The sequence below is a fragment of the Macrosteles quadrilineatus genome, unplaced genomic scaffold (genome assembly GCF_028750875.1).
Source record: "Macrosteles quadrilineatus isolate MER2022 unplaced genomic scaffold, UCM_ALF_1.0 Scaffold_8__2_contigs__length_117827958, whole genome shotgun sequence".
Classification (NCBI taxonomy): domain Eukaryota; kingdom Metazoa; phylum Arthropoda; class Insecta; order Hemiptera; family Cicadellidae; genus Macrosteles; species Macrosteles quadrilineatus.
In genome coordinates, this window is record NW_026542601.1 from 65714002 (window position 1) to 65741000 (window position 26999).

General features: G+C 33.4%; 1 protein-coding gene across 1 annotated transcript in view; it reads left to right on the forward strand.

Annotated features, from left to right (window-relative positions):
* The window catches only part of LOC129001439 (lachesin-like), a 321533-nt gene that overhangs the window by 114780 nt on the left and 179754 nt on the right, over positions 1 to 26999 (forward strand). The window lies entirely within an intron of this gene.

The following is a 26999-nucleotide window of genomic DNA, read 5'->3' on the forward strand; positions in this document are numbered from 1 at the left end:
AAAAAAATTGCAAGAAAACGTTTTATGGTTTTATTTTGTAGAGTTGGGTTTGCAGAATGACATACTAAAAGTTGCCAAAAATCGGTGCACGAGAAAACCACTAAAATCACAATTTAAAATGGCGGCTTTTTTCAACATTGGACAAATTAAAAAAACATATTTCACATGTATTTTTTATGCACATTTTTCGAGATATTGACTTGGGACCACCGCCTGTATTTATTGGGTGGTTAGTACTTCATTTTGATAGGGAACATGTTTTTGGCCGCCATCTTGGATCCGCCATATTGGACATAGATAATTTTTTTTCAATGTAATGATAGTGTTGTGACACATCATTACCAACTACATTTTTACACTGATTTCAATGCCGAAATCCGTTTTTAAATATCTTTATTCATTTAGAAGATATATACAAAAGAAAACTCTGTACCATACATTTCTTATGGACGTTTCGTAGTTTGATATATTGTTTTAAATTATTTTTCTTATATCTCCAGTTCTTATTAACGCCTGTAGTTCGTTCTAGGCTTAAAATATTCAGTAATGTAAGGGCTTTCATTTGAGCTCTTGATCATTAAAACCAGACGAGTTAAAGACCTGCTACGAACCTCAGAACAATATTAAATTTAACTTTTTAGAAATATATTTTTATTAAAAGACTTATAACTTGGGTTGTTAATACGTCACAAAGTTATTTCTGGTCTCAAATTACTCAGTAAATGTTTGGCTTTAATTTTATTTATCATTAAACAAAATCTGACAATTTTAAAATAAGTCATGGACCATAATTTAACATTGAAATGTATTTATATTGAAATTTGTCTTTAGTTAAAGACGTATATCCCCAATTCTAAATAACTCCCAAAACTCTTTATAGTCTTAAATAATTCGCCAAAATATTGACTTTTATTTTAGCTATGAATTACTTTCCAGGAGTTATAAGGGTTTGGGATATATGTCCTTAACTAAAGACAAATTTCAAAATAAATACATTCTAATGTTAAATTATGGTCCATGGCTCATTTTAAAATTGTCAGATTTTGTTTAATGGTCAATAAAATTAAAGCCAAACATTTACTGAGTAATTTGAGACCAGAAAGAACTCGGTGACGTATTAACAACCCGAGTTATAAATCTTTTAATAAAAATATATTTCTAAAAAGTTAAATTTAATATTGTTCTGAGGTTCGTAGCAGGTCTTTAACTCGTCTGATTTTAATGATCAAGAGCTCAAATGAAAGCCCTTACATTACTGAATATTTTAAGCCTAGAACGAACTACAGGCGTTAATAAGAACTGGAGATATAAGAAAAATAATTTTAAAAAAAATATCAAACTACGAAACGTCCATAAGAAATGTATGGTACAGAGTTTTCTTTTGTATATATCTTCTAAATGAATAAAGATATTTAAAAACGGATTTCGGCATTGAAATCAGTGTAAAAATGTAGTTGGTAATGATGTGTCACAACACTATCATTACATTGAAAAAAAATTATCTATGTCCAATATGGCGGATCCAAGATGGCGGCCAAAAACATGTTCCCTATCAAAATGAAGTACTAACCACTCAATAAATACAGGCGGTGGTCCCAAGTCAATATCTCGAAAAATGTGCATAGCAAATGCATGAGAAATATGTTTTTTTAATTTGTCCAATGTTGAAAAAAGCCGCCATTTTAAATTGTGATTTTAGTGGTTTTCTCGTGCACCGATTTTTGGCAACTTTTAGTATGTCATTCTGCAAACCCAACTCTACAAAATAAAACCATAAAACGTTTTCTTGCAATTTTTTTAACGGTCCCTATGTAAGTTTGTTTAGTTTGCCTGGACAAAACTGTTGTAATGTACATTTGTCACAGACTAAAATACCAAAACCAGTTCAAATTTAAAAGACGACAGTTAAAGTCTCTCCAGCAAAACTTACAGCTTTCATTTTAAGAGCATAAGTTGTCGTAAGATTATTGCGTGAAATTAAGGGAATTTTCATAAAACCTCTTTCAGAAGGTCGCATTTAAACCGTCCATAACGCAATTTTACTATCCTTACAGTCTTTCTTCTTAATAATATAAAGCTTCTGCCATTACGATTTTCTTTGTTAATATCACATTGTCAAATTTTGGAAGATTTATTGTTTATTTGATTGCATATCATACATGACTCTTTAAACTACTTTTTTTAGTCGGATGTTTTATAAGAAAATACTATCTTGAAACTTAGTATAATGTTTTTGTAACAACGTAAAAATTTAGTAACAGACATAAATATGCAATAACATAATTGTGATATGGTTCTTATATTAAAGTAAATTATACAACCAGTGTTTATGTATACATATGTTTGTGCATATTTTAGTTCACAATAAAACTCCTCACTAAAGCTTTAATATAAAAAATATTTAGTCATATTCTGCTATTTTTGTCATAGCTGATTGTTTTGTACTTCAACACAACGTTACAACTGCATTTGCTCTGCTCATCTAATCACAGATGAGAAAGAGGTTCTTTGTAACAGTGCAACTCTTTGATTTGGCAAACCCAACAGCAGAAACTAACCCGGTCTTTATGTTCGAGTTACATTTAAATCAAATGAAACATTTTCAATGGTCACTGCATATAATGTGCACTTATGTTACTTAGAGTAATGGAACAATGCAATGAAAACAGTTTGATTGCAATAAGTATTTGACATGTATATTTCCTTTGTGATTGTTGGCTTGGGTTCACCCTAGTCTAGCCAAAGGTAGTCCAGTAGATTAATGTAATTCAAAAGATTCCCTGGAGCATTGAATCATTAGACAGAGTAGAAATTAATGATTGATTGACAATTGAAATGCTACTAGAGCAGGTGCCCTTACTTTATGACCTGATTAAAAAAATACTAAAGAATATTGCTACGTGTATTTAATCTTAATGCACAAAAAAACTGTAAACGGGACGTGAGATTATTCAACAGCCTCAATTTTATTGTCGCTGTAAAAATGTGTAAAATCAATATCAAATGTATTTAAAAAAAGATAGGTTTTTTATATACCAGTATTTCAAACAAAAAATTAAACAACATTTACAATGTCCTCTCCTCTATATTATGGGAAGCTAGCAAGTATAGAAATTATGTTGTGCTCTTCTCTGAGTGAACTTATCAGCCCCTCAGAATGCTCCTGGGTACCAAGAGGCTCCAAGGAAACATAAATAACTCACTAACGCTCAAAACCACTTTCATTTATCTTACCTCCTGTTTATAAAGTATCTTTTCTATACGAATACAGCTATAATAATATAGACTTTCGGTGGAGTTTTTTTTTTAACATATCTGTTTATTTGTATGAAGCGCAACGAATTTAGATAATATGGTTAGAAGAAAGGTACTACATTTAATTGCAAAATAAGAGAGTAAAAAGTTTTTTTTTCAGTGTGAAGTATATATTATTGCTTGCATTCTGAAGGATCTTAACAAAACCTATTGCTCTTGTAATAAGTGTACATCGATAAATAAACGGCTGCTTAAATTTCGTTACGTTATATTATTATTAATAAAGCAGATTCAATATTGCATTTTATTTATTTTGGAGCAGATTGAAGGAAGATATCATGTAAATAACTAAATCATTTATAAATTATAATTTTATTTATCAAAATAAAATTTTATAGTGTGTAAATTATTTTAAAGGAAATCAAATTTATTTTCTTGTAATGTAAGTGTTTGTTTTACAGGAATAGTTTAAACTAACATAAACTGTTGTCTCAGGAGATGAAACTGAAAATCGCGAGGACTTTGCAAAAAGGACAAAACACTTTGAATACATTTTAAAGGTTTTAAGACTCTTAACAAAACAAACGACTCCCATAGGACATTGTGCTGTTGTAGCTCGATTACTTCCAGGGATTTTGTAAATCTATTTTATTTATATCAATAAAACTTTTTTCCTTCCTTCTTAATTGTTTTTGATCATATAAAATATTGTTCTTACATACACCCATTGGGAGAACTTGTAAAATGTTTTTTTATAATTTTTTTTATCAAATCTAATCTACTATTGTATGAAAAATACAGCTAATCTATATACTTTTTTTAAATGTCAAAAATATTTTGTTTAAAGTAGGTTGGGAGAAAATTCTTAGCGACCAAAACGACTTTTGAAAGAGTCGTTTTTTTTATTTAATCCATGAACGGTTCTTGTCATGGGGTTATATTTATTTGTTTTAATAACGTATTCACCATATATTTTAGTTTAAAAAGTCATGAATAGCCAAGTTTTGTTCCTAAGTTTTTGTAACGTGTAAATTTTACCGAGTTAACTTAACACTACACCTGATCTTACTTGTTTCGATTCAATAACATCTGTTTACACAAACTTATTTATTTAGCTACTACAGCGTGTCATTCAAGCGTTTGGGATTTGAAATTATCAACGACTGTTACATTCTAAGGTGTGTGTATTGGAAACTGACTTTAGACATTCCCTTAGTCCCAGGTGACTCATATATAACTCTGTAAATCAACCCTCTTTTGGCATTGTGCTGAACTCCGTGTTCAGTCCTTTATAAAACTCGTATTTAACCACGGTAAAAGTTAGAACTAATCAGTAAAAATACTGCAGTTTATTGTCATATGTTAATCATACTAATATTATAAATGTGAAAGTTTGTGTGTTTGTTTGTTTATTTGTTTGTTTGTTTGCTTGTTTGTTTGTTTGTTTGAAGTTCAATCACGCATTAACTACTGGTCGGATTGGGCTGAAATTCGGTATGGTGATAGCTCACGTCCCCGACTAACATATATACATATTCTTATCTCAAAAATCCTCCCGGACCCCGCCCCAGTGGCTCTGGAGTATCCTATGTTAACCTTATGACTATTCATATTTAAATGAAATTATAGCATTTTGTCAGCTGTTTCAACTACACAAGTTGGTTCTATGATATTCATTATCATTAATTAGTTATACGGATTACCAACAGGGTGCAGCTCTAAATTTTTTGCACTTATGACAACAGCTAATTTGAACCAAGCATCAACAAAAAGCTGCAATACATAATGAGAACTAAAAGTAGGATTGATTACAGTTAAGTTTATATTTTTAATTTATAAATAATTTTTGGATTTTGAGCAAATATTCTACAGTTTACATACTATTGTTTAGATATTGTAATGGTAGATTATTATGGCCATGGTAGATATGGTATATTGAGGTATACCGAAAATTAAAGAACTAAATTTCCTCAAACCGTGTCCTCTCCGATTGCAAACGCAAACCACGATTATAACTGCATTAAGCATTTTATACTTATACGTGAACCCCGTACGAAGGACGGGTATTCTGCTAGTATACCATATGTTAATAAGCTGTTAGCTTTTTTTAAGGGTAAAACAACTTGTGACGTTCAACCATGTTAAAAGGATACAATACATTGATGATGACATAGAGACAAGAAATATAACTTGTGAATCCGTATTTTGTGTTTCTCAGTAATCTTAAACAAGTGATTTTTTTTTATTCAATATATTTTTCAAGGAGATCCTAATTTTTTGATCCAATCGTCACAAATATTTGATGTAAAACGTTATAAATTTTATTTTACGATATTAACCATTTTAATTTTTAAAATGAAAAGTTGTGTACAATGATTAGAGTATTAAAATTATTTCTAAAGTAATAAAAATAACCTAGATATACTATACTTCTAGAATCAAAATAACAATTGGAACTACCATAATTACAGCCTACATAAAATATCATCTAAAAAAATTACGTAGTTAAAGATAATTTACATTATTTATTTTAATAATAGCTTGCTAGTTAGAAAACATTTAAGTTTTAGTGTTCAAGCAAAATTGGCTCTTATAGTGCAGAGTTAGAGATTCTAATAGGCCTACTTATACATTATCATAATGAAGCAGGTAATATCCTAATGTTCCCAAGGGTTCTCTTCTGCGTTGAATGGAGAGAGCTTTTGTCCCGGCTGAAATATTCTTTGTCACAAATTTATCTTGGTACACTAGTGTTTGCTTGAATATAATACGTAACAAAAATTAAATATTAGGACTTTCTTTAGGATATTTTGTTCATATAAAGATTATTTAATATAGTTTAAACATACTTTAGACTTGAGTAGCGTTTAATAGCTCTATAAGACACATGATTTTGTACTAATGATTTAATAATTCACTAGTATAAATGGCTATATTACTTCTTATCTCTTCATTTCTACTCAGATTGTTGATATGTTTAACAAACAGATTCGAAAGATTCAGTTATGCAAAATAAAAATAAAGTATTGTTTATAAAAGCACTTATAAGCATAAACAAAAATGTCATTAGGTATTTCCAAATTTCAAAGTATACTTCTCTATCAAAACTGTTATTAACATTTATCATATTATTAAGAGAGCATTTTGATTAAAGGCAACAGTTTTACCTTTACCTTATGCTGTTAGGTTCCGATAGTTAAGAAACAACAAATGTAATATCATAAGTAATGAAAATATATATCTCCAATTATGTCAATATTTATACTTAATTAGTTATAGTAGACTGCACAGGTAAAAGAAAATTAATATGTCACCAGATTATATTAAATAGCTGTACAGTGAGCTATTTAACATTAGTTTATTTAGTCTAGTGCAACATTATCTATTTTCACAGTTTGAAGAGATGATTAACAACAATGAAGAGTGTAATAAAAATGTCCAAAAAGAACAGATCAACAGTAATTAGAGTTTTGCTAAACTAAATTGTGAAATTTTAATTACATTATAATATCAAGTGTTACTTATACACTTGTATAATACTGGAGATACCAATGAAGAAAGAAGAATTAAATAATCTTGAGGACAAATTATAGAAGATTGGTGAGAACATTCCATTTCATCATTAAACTTAAGACTCCTTCAGCATCCAATTTGGACAAGGCCTACCTCGACTTAATCAAAAGTTAACCAAAGAAAAAAGGTTTAATAAAAGTCAAAATTTGACTTAATTATTATTTCCAAACTATTATTTAATTTACAATTTATTGAATTTTATATTAGACCCAAAAGAAATCTGTTGGTACAGTCTACACGAATCCCCAACCCTGAAATATTTTGTAACCTTAGTATTAACTTTTAATGTCCCATTAAACATTGTATTTTCAAAATTTCTGTCCCTCATCATTACTACTAATTAGTTAAGATTCAAATAATTATAACAATAACAAATATGGAGGTTTATTTTAATGTCAATATTTTTATTTCAATACTTTAAATTTATTATTTCAATTTTTTTTAATAGGTTCATATCAATATCTCATTACTGCCATTCGTAGTTCAACTTATTTAACATAATAAAACAATGGTAATGTGACTCTGGAAGTGAAAGTTAAAAACAAAATGTTTTAAACCAGTTTTTTGAATACTACTTATGAGAAAATAAGGACCTTTTGTTATAATTGTCACTAATACAAACACTTAGATAAACCAAGTAGTTTTTTAGCAGCTTAATAAAATGACAGCATTAAATTATCTCCTTTTAGCTCACTCAGTATGAAGCTTAACCTCCTGGGTGCCGTAAAATACTCCTCAAGCCATATTTCACTCTCCTGTTTGAGAAATGTCTTGTACCTAAAACACTCTTTTTCCTAGATACATTACATACCAGTAACTAACTTAATATCAGAAACTTAACTAATTTCTTGATAAATAATCAATATACTATTCAAGAAAATAACAATGAGATCTTTAAGTGTTGTATTGACATAAGGTATTGTTAAATCAATGTTATATTTAACCCAGAATTGTACCCACAAATACTTATACATTTATAATATCAAATAAATATTTGGTAGAATACAAATAAACAAAGTATGACAAATACATATTTTTGGCTCGTAAGATAAAAGACGAATCTTATATAATTAGTTTCTTTTTTTTATATAAAACACTGTTTCCAACCTACATGTATTAATAATTAATCTTCAATTATGGCTATGTAGCATACTACTTCACCTTGGAGTTAACGTTATACCTGCATGCTTTACACGCGCTTTTCAAAATAATTTATCTTAACTATGGAATTTTTAGCGAATTTCCCATATAGGAAATAAGCTATTACCGTAGTACTCATGGTAAGACCTGGACGCGGGACCGATTTTTTTTCGTTTTGAGGTCCCTAGAGGCCAAAAACACCATCCGTTCAAATTCATATATATATATATATTATTTTCTTGCATTTTTAGGGCTACTAATATAATAAAATTAAAACATATATAACAAAGTACCCTTTTAGTAATTATTTTATTTTTCATGACGACATGTTTCGGAACTAAGTCCATTGTCAAGTCATTTTTACCATGATGGTAAAAATGACTTGACAATGGACCTAGTTCCGAAACATGTCGTCATGAAAAATAAAATAATTACTAAAAGGGTACTTTGTTATATATGTTTTAATTTTAATATATATATATATATATATATATATATATATATATATATGTCCGTCAGCACGATAACTCGAGCAAAAATGATCCGATTTAGATGAAATTTGGTACAAACGTGTACACGTACGTTTATTCGAACGAGTTCGCGATCTAGCATGATCGGACCATTGGAACAGGGGTTTACGGGGGGTTTTATGGGGTAAGAAATAGGTTTTTCCCATTTTTGACCCAAAAAACATAAAATTTAGCAATTTCTTTCCAAACCATTTTGTAGAGCTTAAAAAACAAATGATTTAGTATATTGAAGCGTTATTATGCGCCTAATGGTTACGGTGAAAAATCCAAAAAATTTTAAATTTAAAATTCCCATGTTATTCCTATGGAGAATAAGTAAACTATTGTAGTTTGCTTGTTTGTGAACATATTTTGATCAAATTTGGAAAATGTTTTTATTTCTTACTAACTATTCACATTTTACAAAAAGAAAAAAAACAGTTTAACCCTCCCTGATGCAGCAAACCTAAGTACTTGTTAAACTAATTATATTTAAAATCGAGAATAAATGTTATATTTTTAAGTAGATATTTCAGTGTAAATCCAATCAGTCAAATGGAAATTCGCTTAGTCTGCAGGTTTGCTGCGGCGGGGGTATTCCTTTTGATTACTATAGCTAAATAAGTTTACTGTGGTTTTTATAATAATTGAAATACACAAACGCTAAATTTTGCCAGGTAACAATTAGTTTTGCACATAGGATGCACGACTGGAATAACGAAAATTATAGCATTTAATTTTATTCAAAGTGTTATCGTTTAAAGAACGGAATCAATAGTAGGTAAACTAGATATTCTCTTGAACACTTGATTTTATTTATAATTTAGCTACGTTATTACAAAAACATTTTAATATTTGTCAATAACGTTTAGCATTGAAATAATGAACGGGTCGCTATTTACGTTTTGTAAATTACGATGTGAAGATATACTGGTTGTGGATCTGATATTCCCAAATGTATTGTGAATAACTCATCAATCACAGAAAGCTAACAGGTTGTCTCGAGTGTGCTTTAGACTTGGCAGAGTGATATTTACAGTCTGCATTAACAAACAATAGTGATTATTCGAACCAATTGTTCTACCCCAAAATATTAATCGTCTTGCTATATATAATTTAAGTAATTCCTTTGTATATGTTTCAGGTATTGGCTTTTTGGAGGGGATTGATTTGGTAAATAACGGTAGGAATAACCCCTTAGTAAATAAAATTAAAGATGTTGGTTTACCATAAGGTGTATAAAACGTTCCCTATTTATAATATCATAGATTACGAATTTAATTTAATAATTAATTAATTATGGACAGGCACTAGGCATTTTACGTGTGGTTTCGTTATCAAAGTTATTGTTATTTAATTTCGATTGCGATTATTACATTTTAAATTTAATTAGTATTAAAATAAAAATACTGTCTTATTAAAATCTGGCACCTTTTAAAGCAAATCTTTATGAATAATTGAGTTCACTAATGGTCTGGGAGGTATTAGATCGTCTTAAAATAACAAAGACCTCTTATATTTTACATTTACGCCACACGGTTTTTTTTTTAAGATATTATAGCTTTAAAAATCCAAAAATATATAAATTAATATCTATTGCTGTTATGGATATGCTGTGTGAAAATGGTTCTAGGACATACTAATAAGTTCATCTCTGAGAGGCTTTTTTATTTTATTTCCATAACGGCTTTTTGTTACATATGTTTACCTTACAAAGAAAATCGTATGAAATAAACAATATTTATTTTGTGGTGACAGTTATCGATGCTTTTTATACTTCTTTGTATTTAACATTGTAGATAAATCTACGTAAACGTGAAAGATAAGTTGTAAAGTTTATCTTAATTTTTGTCACATCAAGAAATCTTGAGCCACATCCATAGTCTTAAGCCACTAAAGAAGATTCTTTGAATCGTCAACAAATCTTTTTTTAATGTTTTGAAAATTCATTTATTTTTTGTAATCCAAAGATTAGACATAAAAGGTCGTGGGCTTATACAAAACACATCATTATTCATACTAAGCATCTCCGAATTAAAAAGTGATAATTTTACTATAGTCAACTTACAATATATTGAGGGAAAATAACACAGGACTTATTTTAACCAGATGGTTACATTTACGGTTGAACTTGATTTAACTATTTTTTTATTCATCGTAATATAAACTTATTTAAATGACAAGTGGTCCTTTTATTAAAAAAATAATAAATAGTTATTACGCTACAAAATTACAAGCCTAATTCTCACAACTTGGCAATACTCGTGGCTGGTTGATGTTGCCAAGTCGGCTTGTTTACTCTGGGGATAGGACCACTAGGGTCACATAAATTACACATTATTCTAGCCACTCACAGTATAAAATTAGGGTCTGACTTAGGGGAGGTACGAATGAGGCATTTAGTTCTAAATTCCTCCGTGAACAGCGCTGTAGTAGAGAGCACATTGGCAATGAAGGTTTACTCATCGCAAAAATAGTTCTGTTCATAAAATAAAATTATAAATGCCTCAAATTCAATTTTATTATTTTTTAATTATAAAATTAAACTATCATAACCTAACCGAACTAACCAAACTTGCTGATAAAGAAATAATATAACAAAAGTTTAGTAATCGGAAAAATAATTCTGTTTATTAAATAAAACTAGAAATTGCTCAATTAAAATTGTATATTGACTTAATAATAAAATTAAACTGTAATAACCGAACCAAACCAACCAAACTTGCTGATAATGAAAACATCTTGTACAAAAAGTTAATGCTACCAGCGGGATTCGAACCCGGAACCTACAGTATATCAGCTCAGCACGCTAACCATTAGACCACCGAGGCCGATGGCTATTGTCCGTTTTGTTACGGTAATGGGGTTCCCTCAGCTAATAAGAAGCCCACAGCTGTCATCGTAGCCTCTTCTATACCTCCCCTGAGTAAATACCATAAAATTATCTTTGCCAACCCTTTGAATGATATTTAAATATTTCACACATTTAGGTTACATTTTCTTTTTCTAAAAGGATATCATTTTACTTCGAAATTAGATTTGAAATATTAAAATGCAATGAAGATGAAAAATATATCTTTTCGACTGGTGAATATTTTTTTTTAATCGTAGTATATAGTTCATAGAAGTATATTGTACATTTGGTTCAAAATACTTTCTAGATAAGTCAAGTGGTAAAGAGTGGTGGACCATTTGTTGTAAAGTAGTTTAATACTATAGTTACGGAATTACAATAGAACGTAGTCATAGTAAAGTTATTGAAGAGTTGTAAATTCATTAGGGGGATGGTTATAAATTTGAATGACGTAAAAAACCAATGTTATGGATTATTCGAATAGAAGATGAAAACGAAAAATGTCTTTTCAGTTGTTAGACGAAGTAAAGAAACCAATCTAAAAGTAACAGATTACATGTATATTACATAACCGTTTAACAATTGGAGTCTGATAGTAACTATATGTTGGTAGCCATTATCATAATAGTCCTTAAACATAATGCGATCCGAAACAACCGTACTTATTGTATATTTTTTATCAAAGATAAAAAAGAGCAAAGTATTTTATTTGTTATACATAAACAATTTATATCATAAACATAAGAACTATATGTGCGAATTGTTGCAGGGATACAATATTATAATCAATGGTTGTCAGACTGGCAATCGATTTAATCCCAAACTAACGAACAAAATCCATGTAGCCTTATAACAACTCTAATCTGTATAATTGATAAATGCAACCAATTACAGACTAACAACTAACGTTACTAAACGTTTAATGTTGTAACAGTTCTAGTTATTTAAATCAACATTTTCCTCATGTATAAACCATACACTATCAATTGCATAATACTTTTATCGAGATTCGTCCCATGTAGGATTAAGTTGCTTAAGAATAAAGCTTTGCAGAACCTCCGGGTTTTAAGCTTGAAAAGACCAAAATATTGCAATAAAAATAGTTTCCTTTTACAAAACCTTATATATAAACTTGTAAAACAACCTGTATTTTTATTGTTTTCTGATATCTCTAAAAATAATTATACTAACATTCAAAAATTCGAAACAAAATTCATAAGTTTAAAAAAAAATAATATCAACAAACTAATATGCTTCAAGTATTTTAATTTTGTAATCAATTGTGTTATTGTAAGTAAATAATCGTTTAACTGTTGTCTATAAAGTTAAAAATATATAAATAATGGTTAAAACATAACTATAGGATTTATAGTAATATCACTTAAAGTTCAAGTTAACCTTGTACCACTGTAAAAAAATCATACGTACCTTTTTTAAAATGATATATTACATATACATTTATATATATTTTGTATTTTGATCGAATATACAATCAAGTATTGTCTGTTTATTGCCTTTTTGGCTGTACAATCATCCTGTGAACAAACTGAAAGAAACGAATGCCATAACTGTCCAATAAGGTTTCCTAAAACTTGATTGATAACACACGTTTGATAATCGTTGTGTGCTTGAATTGAAACGATAGTATGTCAAGACAATTACTTGAGCACAGAGAAGGCCTATTGTGGGGTTGGAGGTCTATGACGTTGGCTCTGGATCCCACGGGAACCTGCATAACCCATCACTCACACACTCCACCACCACCCCACACTTACTATACCAAACTCTACAGTAACAGGTATACCTACGTTCAAACTAGGTATTGAGTACCTTGCTTCAGTGGTTTGATGATAACCTTCTAAAAACCAACACTGCAAAGACCCAGCTAATCAACTTTCGAGTCTCGAACAGGTTCAACAAAGATCCGAATCTGCCTCTTCTTCTCGATGAAACCAAAATACATCCCGTACAGTCTGTAAAATTCTTAGGAATTCATTTAGATGAATGTTTAAATTTCAAAACTCATGTTGATTACGTAATAAAACGTGCAAGCACAGGCATCTTTGTACTTCGAACATTGGCCACAACAGCCTCGGCGGAAGTTCTTCTTTCTGTGTACTATGGCTTAATATTCCCTTATCTAGTTTATGCTCTACCTGTTTGGGGATCTGAAAACAAACGAACCTCCTTCCTTTTTAAAATGCAAAAAAAGCCATTCGTGTCATATTTTCACTTTTCAAAAGACGATCTTGTAAGGAATCATTTAGGTCAGCTGCTATTTTGACTCTTCCCTCACTATACAACCTTGAAACCCTTTCCTTTGTAAAAAAACACCAGTCAATATTTAATACCAGCACTAACTGCAGTACATACTCCTTACGCCCATCTCACAACCTGAAAATCCCTGTCCATTCAACCTCATTTTTTTCATAAACATCTTTTGTATAAAGGCATTCAACTGACCAACTTCCCCAACAGCTAAAGCTAGAGACTGATTTACTTAAGTTCAGAAAACAACTGAAAAGCATATTAGTTGAAAAGGCTTGCTACAGCGTCCGCGATTTCTCAGCTGACATGTAGTCAGTCATTCCTGTTAGATTAAAGATTAACCAAAACTCAAATTGTTAGTCTTTGTACATATTATTTAGCCTACCTTGATAAGAATTTTTCAGTTTTTACTATTGTTTATTTTAATGAATTTTCCAATACAATGTGTTATATGTTATTTTGGAATAAAGAACTTATGACTTATGAGTAAAACAACCACATTTTTCATGGTGGGAGAAAAATATTTACTTTATGGTTTCATTTACCTTTAAAAGATGAATGTCATCTTTGCGACCACATGATAATTGGGAACTTCTACCAAGTCTGATGGAAGGTCAAACTGAATAAAGTTATTATTTTATATTTCAGATAACAGGGGTTACCAAATTACAGACATCATCCCCATAATTTTATATTTCATTTGAATAAAAGTACTAACAATAAAGAGATATAAAACAATTCATTTAGAACATGTTAAAGTAGTTTTATTTCCTTTAATAAAGACAAATATAAACCTATAACTACTTTAAGCAACAAATATGGCATTTCATTCTCAAATATTTAGATTAGACCGCCCATTTGAACTCGTATAGGTGTTAAACTACAGTATTACAAAAATAACTAAAACATACTTTTTATACCCATTGATCTAAAAAAAGTTATATGCATCCAATAACACTAGTAATAATGTATTTACTTACACGCTTGACTCACGGTAAGATGGTAATTGGTGATTGGTTTTGATTGGACACTCCAATTATGATCAGACCCAATAGGCAAACGACAATATCTGTTCAAGAAGTAATCTATTGATCTACAAGCCTACATTTAATTTATAGATACCATTGGTGTTATAGATAGTCAAAGATAGTATCCATATGCATCAACGCATAATATATATACAAGACAGTCGTTAGGGTAAAATGTAATAAACCGAGGGCAAACTGCTAACTTAACAAGTATATTAAAATTTAACACGTTAAAATTACGGGCATATACCTTGGGATAATATGACTGCAGATGCATACAGTAGTTACATCTCAATTTGACCTCATTTCTGCAATGCAGAGATTCTTAGCTCTGTAATCAAATATGTCTTGTATAAAATATCATAATGACGTTGTGTAAAATTTTACATTAGACCAAATTAAATACATTAATACTTTTATCACTAAAATTCAATTTGACTAGTTTATTTCATCTAACAATATTTATTTCATGCCATCAACTATCCTGAACGTAATACATAGGCCTGTATCTATAATATATTTTTTTTATAATTGATAAATTTGTCTTTGTAGTATTTTTATTGTGTTTATCATTTGCACACTGAGATTAGTATCAAAAAAACCTGCTGAAGTTGGTTTATTTTGAAATAACTAACATAAAGAACATGTAGGGCTACGTAAGTTTATTAATCATATAATTAACTATTTACTGGGAATGTAAGTAAATACACAATCCTTCGTTTGACCGTTTACTTTTTAGAAGTATTTTGGGTGCTTTATATAAAAATTGACAGCTGACATAGGTCTTTTTAACATCGATATTGACCAAATTTAATGTGTCATTCAGAAATTGTATAAACTAGAATTGTTTTTATTGAGAATTCTACCACATGGGCATTAAAAGCAATCATGCTTGAGGAGAACTGATCATACAACAATGTAAATTATTTACTTCCTTGCTGCTTTAATTATATTCTCACTGTTTTATTTTGTGTACAGTCCACAAACTGAAATAGTATTAAGTCATCTCAAAATCATTCTACCGTTCCAGATTTTGGTTAGTTAGACAATATATCTTATAAACATCTCAAATATACCTCTTAATTATACATGTTCCACTCAAATTATAACAACGAATCCTTTGATGAGCGGACAAATAAATATTGAAAATACTAAATGAGATGGTGAATTGCTCATTTAAATATTTAGTTATGGATATAGACTTTTTTTAGTACATCGTGTGTACCGCATTTATTTATCCGCTTAAAAGAGTTCGGGTGGTTTATTTTTACAGAAACATTTCAAATATACTAGTAAACGCTTCTTTTAATGTATGCTGATCTAAAAATTGCCTGAGCTATTATTTACTTTCCATTACAGTTATTATTTTCCCACTATGCACAATAATTTTAGCTTTCCAAAAATGATTGAGTAATAGCATGATTTTATATTATAGTAGGTAAAGTAGTATAAATATGTAGCGGCAATGAAATCCTCTAAAGTGGATTAAATCTCCAGGGAGCCCTACTCGACTCTGAAGACGGTATATCACTCGGTGGCTGGAAAACCCGTCTTGCAGTTTAAGCACTTTATGAAATTATGAACTTACTTTCACGAAATATGGTAAAAAATTGTATACCTTATAAGGTACTAATCCCATCATACTATCAATTCACTTCAACTGATGCATTCATAGGGTTTACTTAGGATAAGGTCTAAGCTTTTTTTGTAAATAAGTTTTAAATTAAATCCTTTCCCTCTTTGTTTGCAGTTTGAAAATGTACACGTTTTAGGAGATTTGAATTGTATAACAAAATTATTTAGCTATTATTAATAATTATTTTACTAATGAAACGTTGAAAACTGATTTAACCTAAAATATAGGCCTAGGTGGCCAGCGTGGAAATATAAATGTATGTTTGGTTTTTTTCATAAGTAAGTTGCCTAACATATTTTAAAAGTATAAAACTACCAATTGGATTTTTCGTATTTATAAGTACATCAAAATAATATACTCCTGTGCATTTTGCGTGCATTTTGTTTACGTTGTTAACATGTGTGTTTGATATTTCCAAAACAGTAAACTAAAGCTGGTGGCAAGTTAGTGTTGGCAAGATGGTCAGTTACTCTAGAGACACATATATAACTCAGTGTTAGTATCCCTCCACATCTTGGTGAATATATTACCATTCCTCAATGGAAATGCGAGAAACTTAATTGGGAAATAGTGGGATCGTTTTACAGATAAATTTATTTGTTAGTTTTTCAGGGACACAGTTAATATAATTATGATTGCGCATGGAAAATAAATAGGTCAATAAACATTTACTCAACAGAGTTCCGTAATATTAGTATAAAATATAGTATTATTACAAATATACTTAAAGAAAGCCCTAAGCACATTTACGTTATTTACTTTGTACTACTTTGTAAGAAATACTAAGGAAGTAGGATTATGAAACTGTAAAAAAATATGAGGAATCTATACAAATTAACCATGGTATTTCAAATGGAAGATTTTTCAAGTCAATGGTTTTTCTCTTTACGTAAACGACGTTTTCTTTGAATTATTATTTTTTATTTATTTATTGATTCCTCACATATAAAAAAAATTACATAAATAATTAAATTAATATGTCACAAATAATGCAAGCTATTAACCGTGTTTAATTCTTTTATATGATACATTTGACCGAATATGTTCATATGTATTACCCTTGTCCTGATCAGTAACGCATTTTTTTAAGATTCTTTGATTGAAAAAGTGAAGTTTAGTTAAATCGTTGTGTGAGCTTTTAACTTCAAAATATTATACCAAACCAATATAATTTTACAAAACCTACATTCGACCTTACATTTGGAAAATCCTTAAAGATTTGACGACATTTGACCAATAATATTATGTAAATAAAGAGTATATCAACAGAATATAAACAACTGCATACAACATCCTATTTAACTCAAATATGTCAGGTAACAAGCAGTAAACATTACAGGTGACATGCTCTACAACTGATAGGCTCCACCTTTGTTTATAGTTAACCCTTCAGATAATGCAAGCAGACACACCATTATTGTTTATTTTTTCATTTCAAATTTAGCATTTAGTTTTGAAAGACATGCACAGGTTATTAATTTATTGGTTATGTTATTAATTTGCATTTTAAGAATAAATTAATTGTGTCTAGAGTGTAAAATAAAAATGTTCATCATGTAACATTTTTTTATTGAGCTGTTATTTATTTTAGTATGATAAATATATTGCACGGTATTTTTCTAAGACAAATAATGCTGCTTAAAAACGCTTATGTAAAAAACTGTATATTCAATAAGTGTAGTTTTTAGCACAATTAAAACTGTATAATTATCTAATGTTATTATTGTAATTGAATTTTATAATGATATTCAAATTTCAAAAGATACTTATAGACATTCTAAATTAATACCTACTCATGATTAATTTGTGAACATGATTATTTATAATACCTAATGACATTATTTATAATATCTACGAGTTGAATGTCTTACAAAGTGGTTCTGATACTATTGATTACTTACTGGTATATTGTAGTTTTCATGTCAAACAATTTAACCTTTTTATGCAGTTTGGCACCCCAAGGAAACAAAATAGAGACTCAGTAAGTAAATTAAATAATAAATAATCTCTTCTCGGATTTCTTTCGTTATAAAAATCTAATTATACCTATTTGTTATTATTCTACACACATTGTAAAATTACAGCGTTTTTTTAGTAATTTTAAATGAAAAAAAATATCGTAATTAACAAAATGTTTTATCTCTTGGAATATAAGATTACAGAATTTGTTGACAGTTTTCTGTGAATTTACTTCCAACACATGTTTCTCACCCTTTATTCTGTTAATGGATCAACATTTACACGCATATTTATCAAGAGATAACAGTCTAAAGAGAACACGGAATGGAGGTCCGAGGGTTAGACATGGTACTGACCACTGTGTCGAGACAAGCAATGTACTGAGGGGGGAGTAGCAGTTCACTCAAGGGTATATGAATAATTATTCACCACTACTGCTCCAGATATTCACGTCTGCATGGAGGTAGCCATGGTTCATTAACATAAACTATGATGCATCCCTAGTTGTTTCCGGTAACATAGAAGCCGGCAAGTGGTTCTGACGTTATGTTGTGTTCATATAATGAATCTCGCCATTAAATGTGTTATAATTAAATTTATAATTTATTTGAATTGATTAATGCTTTATAAATTTTCAACTGAGGTTAAATTCCATCATGTAACAACCAAATATGATGTGATATACTCATGTACTAACTATAACTAACTAACTAGGCCTATATGATGGTTTGCGAGATGACTGATCCCTTACATTGGCTCGGACTAAAAGCATTTTCAATTCTTAATAACTTTTTACAAAATTTTACAGCTCATTTTACAACAAGATCTATTAGTCAGATTATGAGTACCTCAGTGAATTTCAACCATGATGAGAATTGATTATGTTGCAATTGCAAGTAATCAAATAAAGTTTAAAATACCTTCGGTAAATTAAGGCCGTACTACCAATCCCTCATCAGCAATCACTAGGAACATAAAGATAAAGCACCATTCCAAACCTAAGCTCACATCCCGACTAGCAGTTTTCACTATGTTTCCCTAATCAGTATGCTGCAACTCCTGAATAAGTATTTAATAAATATTGCAGTACATGGAGCCTTCACATCATTCGGTACAGTTTGTTATTAAAATTTATTGAAAAGTGATTTCAAAAGATTTCTAGCTTAACCTAAATATATAAAACCTTTATACTTTTTATAAATTCAACCGATACTTTTTAAAGTGGTTAAAACCAGAACAAACCAATTTGAAAGTAAGTGTCGAGCGGGTTAACGAGGCTAGCTCATTTCCCTGGCTTAAATATTTCAACGGCAGAAGACTGCAGCTTCTTCAACCAAGTTACAGTGAGACTAGTTCATAATGGCCCCAAGGGTCGTATTATGCCACATAATAGAGGAAGTCTACTTACTTCCTGCGATATTATGCATGCTGGATAATATTTGCTTGAAAGGTAAGTCTTCAGAAAATAGTCATAATAGTCATTCAATCAGCTGTTATGTTTATTAAGATGGTATGGTTAACAAATTTACGAGTTTTTACATTTATTGAATGTCATTACTATGACTTAGGCCTATAGTTCTATAATCTATTTTAATCCTCACAAATCACAATCTGTTGTCTGTGTTCAATAATTTTGTTTTCAGATAATATGAAATTAAATGTTTTAGTAGGAAAATCCTCTGAATGTATATTTTATGCAGTTTTTTATTGATTATCATATTTCACCTTAATAAGTGTTCAATGCATCTTTGTTGTTTATTATGATTAATATTTTCGTAAGTGAAAATTCATACGATTTTGTATCATACTTAAAAATTTCCAGCATAAAAAAAGAATTAATTTATGTATAAGGTCAAAACCGTATTTATAATATTACCTTTGGCAAAATAAACTAAATAAATCCGATTTCAGAGATCATTAGTGATTAGTGAATGAATAATTATTACATGAAAACTATTATTAAAATGGAGCTGTGATACGATTTACTCTACGATTTACTTTCGTTAACTAACATGCAAGTACATTATTAAAAAAAATAGTTGAAGCCTGCTACAACCAATTACAAAAACAGAAAAACAATCAAAAATACGCAAGGCTTAAACATTATATTAAAAACAAGTAGATGTTTTAAATTTGATAAAAAAAATAAATATAATACATATCAATTTAGACTATGAAAAGCAATTGGAAAATTTTAGAATCGTGGTCTTCTGCTTAAATATGGAATGTCTTATAGGATTTCCGATGATAAATATTATGATTACAACTGGAATAACTTTCAGTTTTTTTTTCTCGGAAATATTTTACCGATAGGGTGTGTATTTTTGACCTATTTCGTATAGATAAGTGAACCGTCTTCAAACTGTTTGAAACCAGCCAGCGGGTTCATCGTTTGGTTTCTCACATGCATTGAGTAATGGACAAATCTTGTCCATTAGGACATCGTTCAGTGATCGATTCTAATCCTGTAGTGTGTTTGGGTTTCTGAAACTTGAAACCTATAGTAAACCCATTAAGAACCAATTCATAGGTAATCCCAATCCAAGTACTGTACTTTATTCGTAAGGATATACTTTACTTGCATATGTTACATTTTCTTTGGAAATTAAATACTTACAGACTGCATCTATACATACAAGTAATCTTCTATATCTATAAAAGAGGAACTATGTATGTATGTATGTGTGTGTGTGTGTGTGTGTGTGTATATACGTTATGGACTCCGAAACCGCTCGACAGATTGTAATGAAACTTTCAGGCATTATTAAGAATCTTTTAAGGATGGTTCGAGTGAAGTTTGGTGCAGATCCGACAAAAGGGCTCTACCCCAGAGGGTTTTAAGTAGGCCAATGTCAGACTTTTTTATCTACAATGTTTACAAATAAATATAATTTAAAAGCAGATGTTTACTTTTACCAACTGTTTCGTAGGTTTGAATAATCACGACATTCTGTATTAGCATTTGTCATGATTTGAAATAGTGCCACAGTGTTTCTACAGATTGTAGCACAGAAAACAATTTTACTTTTGAATAAGTCCAAATGTATTAAACCCCAATCGCATCACACCTGTGCACTTCACAACGTTTAAATTCTCCAATGTTAAATATTAAAACATAAAAACCTTTATCAAAGTACTGTATTATAAACAATAAAAGGGACGATGTTTTTAAATTTATGACAACGGCTAATTTGCAACCAAAAGGTGAGTGAGCGCAGCGAACGAACATCAACCTTGAGGCGAGTAAGCGTAGCGAACGAACTAACCTGAAAACAAGTGAGCGCAGCGATCGATTTCCAACCTGAAGGTGAGTGAGCGTAGCGAACGAACTTCAACCAGGACGTGATTGAGCCATGCGAATACTTATGATGTTAAGCGGGGCAAAGCCCGCGGGTACAGCTAGTTAAGTATAAATTTGTATCTAATTTAGCAGTATTACAAGGTTTATGTTTTATGAATAATCTATCAATACCTTACAATGACCACCATTTGTTCCTCATGAATAAAAACGATAACCGTTTTGACGTTATGAATTTGAGCAAAATTTACACTCTGTCCTATTTATTTTATGGCTATAACACAATGCTTTCTACCAAATTTCTTTAATATTTAAAGGATTCCGTATGTTTCTTGGATAAATAGTAATTAAAAAAAAATTACGAATACCTATAATAATACCTATTTTAATTCTATCTTGGCAAAACTATTGTAACGTGCCGTTTTTCCCGCTCGGAATATATGCGCTATTCCATAGTTAAGCGGGAAATACGTCACCAACTCTCACCAGCGGATCGCTCAAGTCGGCGTGCTGGGAAGTTTCCAGGGTTCAGATAAAAATAATTTATTTAATTAAATCAACAACCTAGCACAGGTACAGATTTGTATTTACGCAAAAATGTAGTGTGAATCAGGTGTGAACTCAGTACCGGTAACCAACAACGCTACTGTACCATCATCATCGTTCACACCTGGGAACAGCTAATTAAATTAAATTTAAAAATAATGAAAAACCATTCAACGAAATTTTGAAACAACTTAATGTTGCAGTTTCGTCAACCTCAACACTTAGAATATTATTACTAGCGAAATAGTGAATATACACTTAGCGTGCTCCACCCGACCTCGTGTTTGCACGACCTGCAGAGACGGGTTCAACTTTGCCCGCTTTGCCGCAGCAGTTCAACACCTACTGAATATCCCGGCAAAATATCCGCTATAACCCCGTCACCCTCAATATATATTGTAAACACAATATTAAACGAAATTTGTATCCCTAAAACTCCTTATTGCCACCCACGGGAGCCCTAGCATACGCTAAAGCGGACTTGTACAAGTTCTAACACCCGACAAAGATCCTACCGTGAGTTTTACGTCTAAAAGAATAAAATGAGGGTTTATCGCTAAATCTAAATAAGAAAAAATAATAGTACACACTATTATGATAAAGCCGGCGAATTACCTGTATACTCCAGGGATCTTCACTGACACAATAAAGCACACGTTTAGCAAAATCACTCGTTTCAAAGCAAGACACGTCCTAACACTGGAAATCGCAGAATTAGAATGTTGTCGCATCCCTTGCCCACAAGGGATCTTCACTACTTCCCCCTCCCTAATTCTCTAGGGATGGGGAATCAGCTGATTCACTTCCCAGCTGATTGGTGACGTCACGAGTTCAAACTTGGCGCTGTCACAACACAACGCCACGACAGCCGACTAGTAGTACAGGTTATGTTGTTAATGTTGTTATGCACCTGCGCCGACTGTGAAATTATACGCAGAACTTTAATATCATTTGCTGGTTTAAACAAAAAGTATAATTTACACCCGTGACGTGTAGCTTAGTGTGCGACAAAGTGCATGCATCTTATGTACGTGATATTGTATTCGTGATCGCGGTTCACCACCCTAGACTAAACAACAACTTTGACCGTACTTCCCAAAGTTGTATATTAGGTATGGGGGTTACACGGAAACGGTTTATCACTCGTTTTGTACACAACGATGCTATACTGTGACTTGTGAATGTCAACAATAGTGTATTTAGTGATTTTGCCAAAAGTGAGGTTATCCCTACTTCAACCCTAGGATAGGCCTAAAACAGCCTATTTACCTTACCATGATAGGTTTACCACTATCACCAACCAGGTAAGGAATAGGCCTACTGACAATTAAATAATAAATATAAAACTTAACCCCTCTATAATTTTGACCCATTACACCCCCCTCCTACTTCGGGGAGCAAAAAAAAAAAACCAACAAAAAAAAAGATTTCATGCCTAGGGTTTGAAAAAAAACCTAAGTCACCCTTTCCACAAAAGGCTTCAGATCCTTCACGTGAACCACATGAGGGGTTTTAGAGCTAACGTCTTCCACCTCGTAGACATTCACCCCCCGTTTACCAGTAATCACGCACGGACCGTGAAATTTTGGAGCCAGTTTACCTACCACGGCATCCGCCGCGGACGATAGTACGTGCGCTCTTCGCAAAACCCGGTCACCGATCCCGTATGTCACCTCACGCCGCCTCAGGTTATAACATTTGGCCTGGCGTTGGTACGCAGCTTTGAGGTTATGGTGGGTTTGGCTATAGAGTTCCCGGAAGGTTTTGCAACGACCTTCGTAGACCTCACCCACCGACGGTTCAGCCTCCTCCCCGGAACTCTCAAAGGACGTCCCATAAATCGTTTTTGGGGGTTTTAACTCCCTCCCAAAACAGAGCATCCCCGGGGAGAATCCGGTTGAGTCATGTCTAGCGGTGTTCACCGCAAACTGAAACTCTTCCAACAGCCGGTCCCACCCCTTGTGATTGTCCTTCACAAATTGGGCAATCATGGTTTTCACAACCCGATTCGGACGCTCAACCGGATTTGACTGAGAGCTATACGGGGCAGTGGTTTGCAATTGCACGCCCCATTCAGCGGCCAGGCTGCGGAATATTCTAGAGACAAACTGCGTCCCATTGTCGCAGATCATCACCTCTGGAGCCCCATAACGCAGCAACACCGTCTTCATTTTCTGGGACACGTTCTGTGTGGTTGCGGCTCCTATTGGAGCTAGCTCCAGCCACTTACTGAACGTGTCTTGTATCACCACCAGAAACCGATGGTTATACCGTGTCCTTGGCAAAGGTCCGATGAGATCCACAGAAATTGTCGACCAGGGACCCTTTGGGCGTCGGAAGTACATTTTACCGGCGGGTTTTGCTTGCGCCACCTTGAAGGTTTGGCATTGAGGACAAGGGCTGTCGGTAAATCGTGGTTCTCTTTTAAGACAGCTCGCACCCGGTCAGGGGGAACACACATCTTCCAGACTGGGTTTTCTGCATTGCCAAAGGAGCGGTATAACTGTCCAGCCCTAACACAGTAATTCTTAAACCTTCTGGGCCGGTTAGTCACCAATGCGAACATACGTTCGTACCATCGATCTTTAATAAACTCCTCGTCCGGTTCATTATCACCAGGAACGAGTGTAGACGCGCCAGTTTCATCACCTGACGGCATAGAGTCCACTGATGGCTTGTCACCCTCGACAGCCTCACTACCTTCCACGGCAGCCACCCCCGTTGGGTCAAGACAGGCTTCGTCACCCAAATCACTTGGCCCCAGGCCCACTGGATATCTGGATAAGGCGTCGGCTACCCTGTTTAACGTGCCTTTGCGGTACTTGATTTCAAAATCATGTTGCTGGAGCTCCATGACCCACCGAGCTAATCTACCGCTCGGTTCACGTAGTTTCATGAGCCAGCTGAGAGCAACATGATCTGTAATCGCCACAAAGTGGTAGCCTTCCAAGTAGGGTTTAAACTTCCTGACTGCCCAGACCAAGGCAAGACACTCCTTCTCTGTGGTAGAGTACTTGGATTCCTGGTCAGTCAGCAGACGGCTCGCATACGCGATCACCACCTCCTTGCCCTCAACTTCCTGGGTTAAGGCGGCACCCAGCCCCACATTCGAGGCGTCAACCTGCACCGTGAAGGTTTTACTGAAGTCGGGGCAGGCCAATACGGGAGAAGAGCACAAAAGCTCCTTCAACTTCCGAAACGCAGACTCTTGCGCATCACCCCATTGCCACTTTGCGCTTTTCTTAAGCAGATGTCGTAGAGGCGCCGACACCGTAGCAAAGCCTTCAATAAAGCGCCGATACCAGGACGCCAGACCCAAGAAACTACGCAGCTTCTTGATATTGGTAGGTATCGGGAACTCACTAATTGACTGGACCTTCTCAGGGTCAGTGGTTATCCCCTCAAAATTTACCACGTGTCCAAGATACTTTAACTGGCGTTTGCAGAAGTGGCATTTTTCGGGGTTCAACTTCAAGCCAGCAGCACAAAGTCGGTTAAATACTAGTTTCAGAAGTTCGAGGTGCTCCGCAAAGGTCGTCGACACCACTACCAAGTCGTCAAGGTACGCAAAGACCTTAGGTTCAAGTTCAACACCTATAACCATATCGAGCAACCTCTGAAACGTCGCACCGGCTGAGTGTAATCCAAAGGGCATAACGGTAAACTGGTACAGCCCTCGGCCGGGAACCGTAAACGCGGTTATCGCCCGGCTTTCAACTGCCAGAGGTACCTGCCAATACCCACTCTTAAGATCCAAGGTGCTGATGTACTTGGCTTGGCGTAACTTTTCCAGGATTCCATTGATCCGGGGTAAAGGATACGCATCCTTAACTGACGAGTCATTTACCGATCGCATGTCAATACAAAATCGGTAGGTGCCGGATGTTTTCTTAATCAACACCACCGGTGAGCTCCAAGGACTCGTGGAAGGCTCTATCACCCCTTGCCGCAGCATATCGTCAACCTCTTGGTCAATTATGGCTTGCATGGCGGGGTTACGTGGGTAATACCGCTGTTTAATGGGCACTGCACCCAATTTGAGCCGAATTTTGTGCTCAACTAGCGAAGTCAGTCCCGGAACTGCCTCAAATTTCGGCAACTCGACCCTCAGGAACTCTGCCAGTTTCTGTTCCTCCTCTGGTGCGAGAGCGTCAATCGCGCTGAGGTTATTACCACCCGTCCCCATGATCTCAGTAGGCAAAATCACCCTTCGATCAACGCAGATCAGGTCAAGCTCCTCTAAACACCTCATGCCCAGAATCAGATCGCACGTCAAATTCGGGACATAATACGCTTCCCAGGTATGGGCTTGTTCGCCCACCCGGCCTGAAAGCTGGTACAAGGATCCCGCTTCACGGCTCGAACCATCAGCCATTCTCATTACTACACTGACGGTGGTGGGGTTCACACCCCTGTCGACAAGGAGTTTCTTAATTCGAGACCCTATAAGATTGACACTAGCCCCAGTGTTGACCAGTGCTCGGAAGGTTTCGCCAAACAATTCAACCTCCACAAAGGGTCTAACGTCACCCCGGTCGACACCTTCCACGGCTCCCGTGAAACCCTTCACATATTCGAGCCACTTATGCCATTCGCGGGAGGTCGTGTGTCGTGTTGCTGCCCCGGACTCGGCTGACCTCTGGGGCTCTGAGTCCGGCCACCGTTTCCCGCACGACATCCGCACCGGTACGTGGTAACGCCCTCCGTCTTGCAAAAATAACAACGCACCCTCTTAGGTTTCGGGCAATGCCTAAAACGGTGGCCACGCTGATCGCAATTCCAGCACACTAACCCACTCCTTTCCGGGTTAAGCATGGGCCTCAGGTTCTCGCCGCTGGGCGCACACCTATTGAACTCCAGCATTGTTCTGGGTTGAACACCCCACCGAGTTTTAAGGCTGGCACAATCGACTTTATTTGCCGCAGGGCCGGAA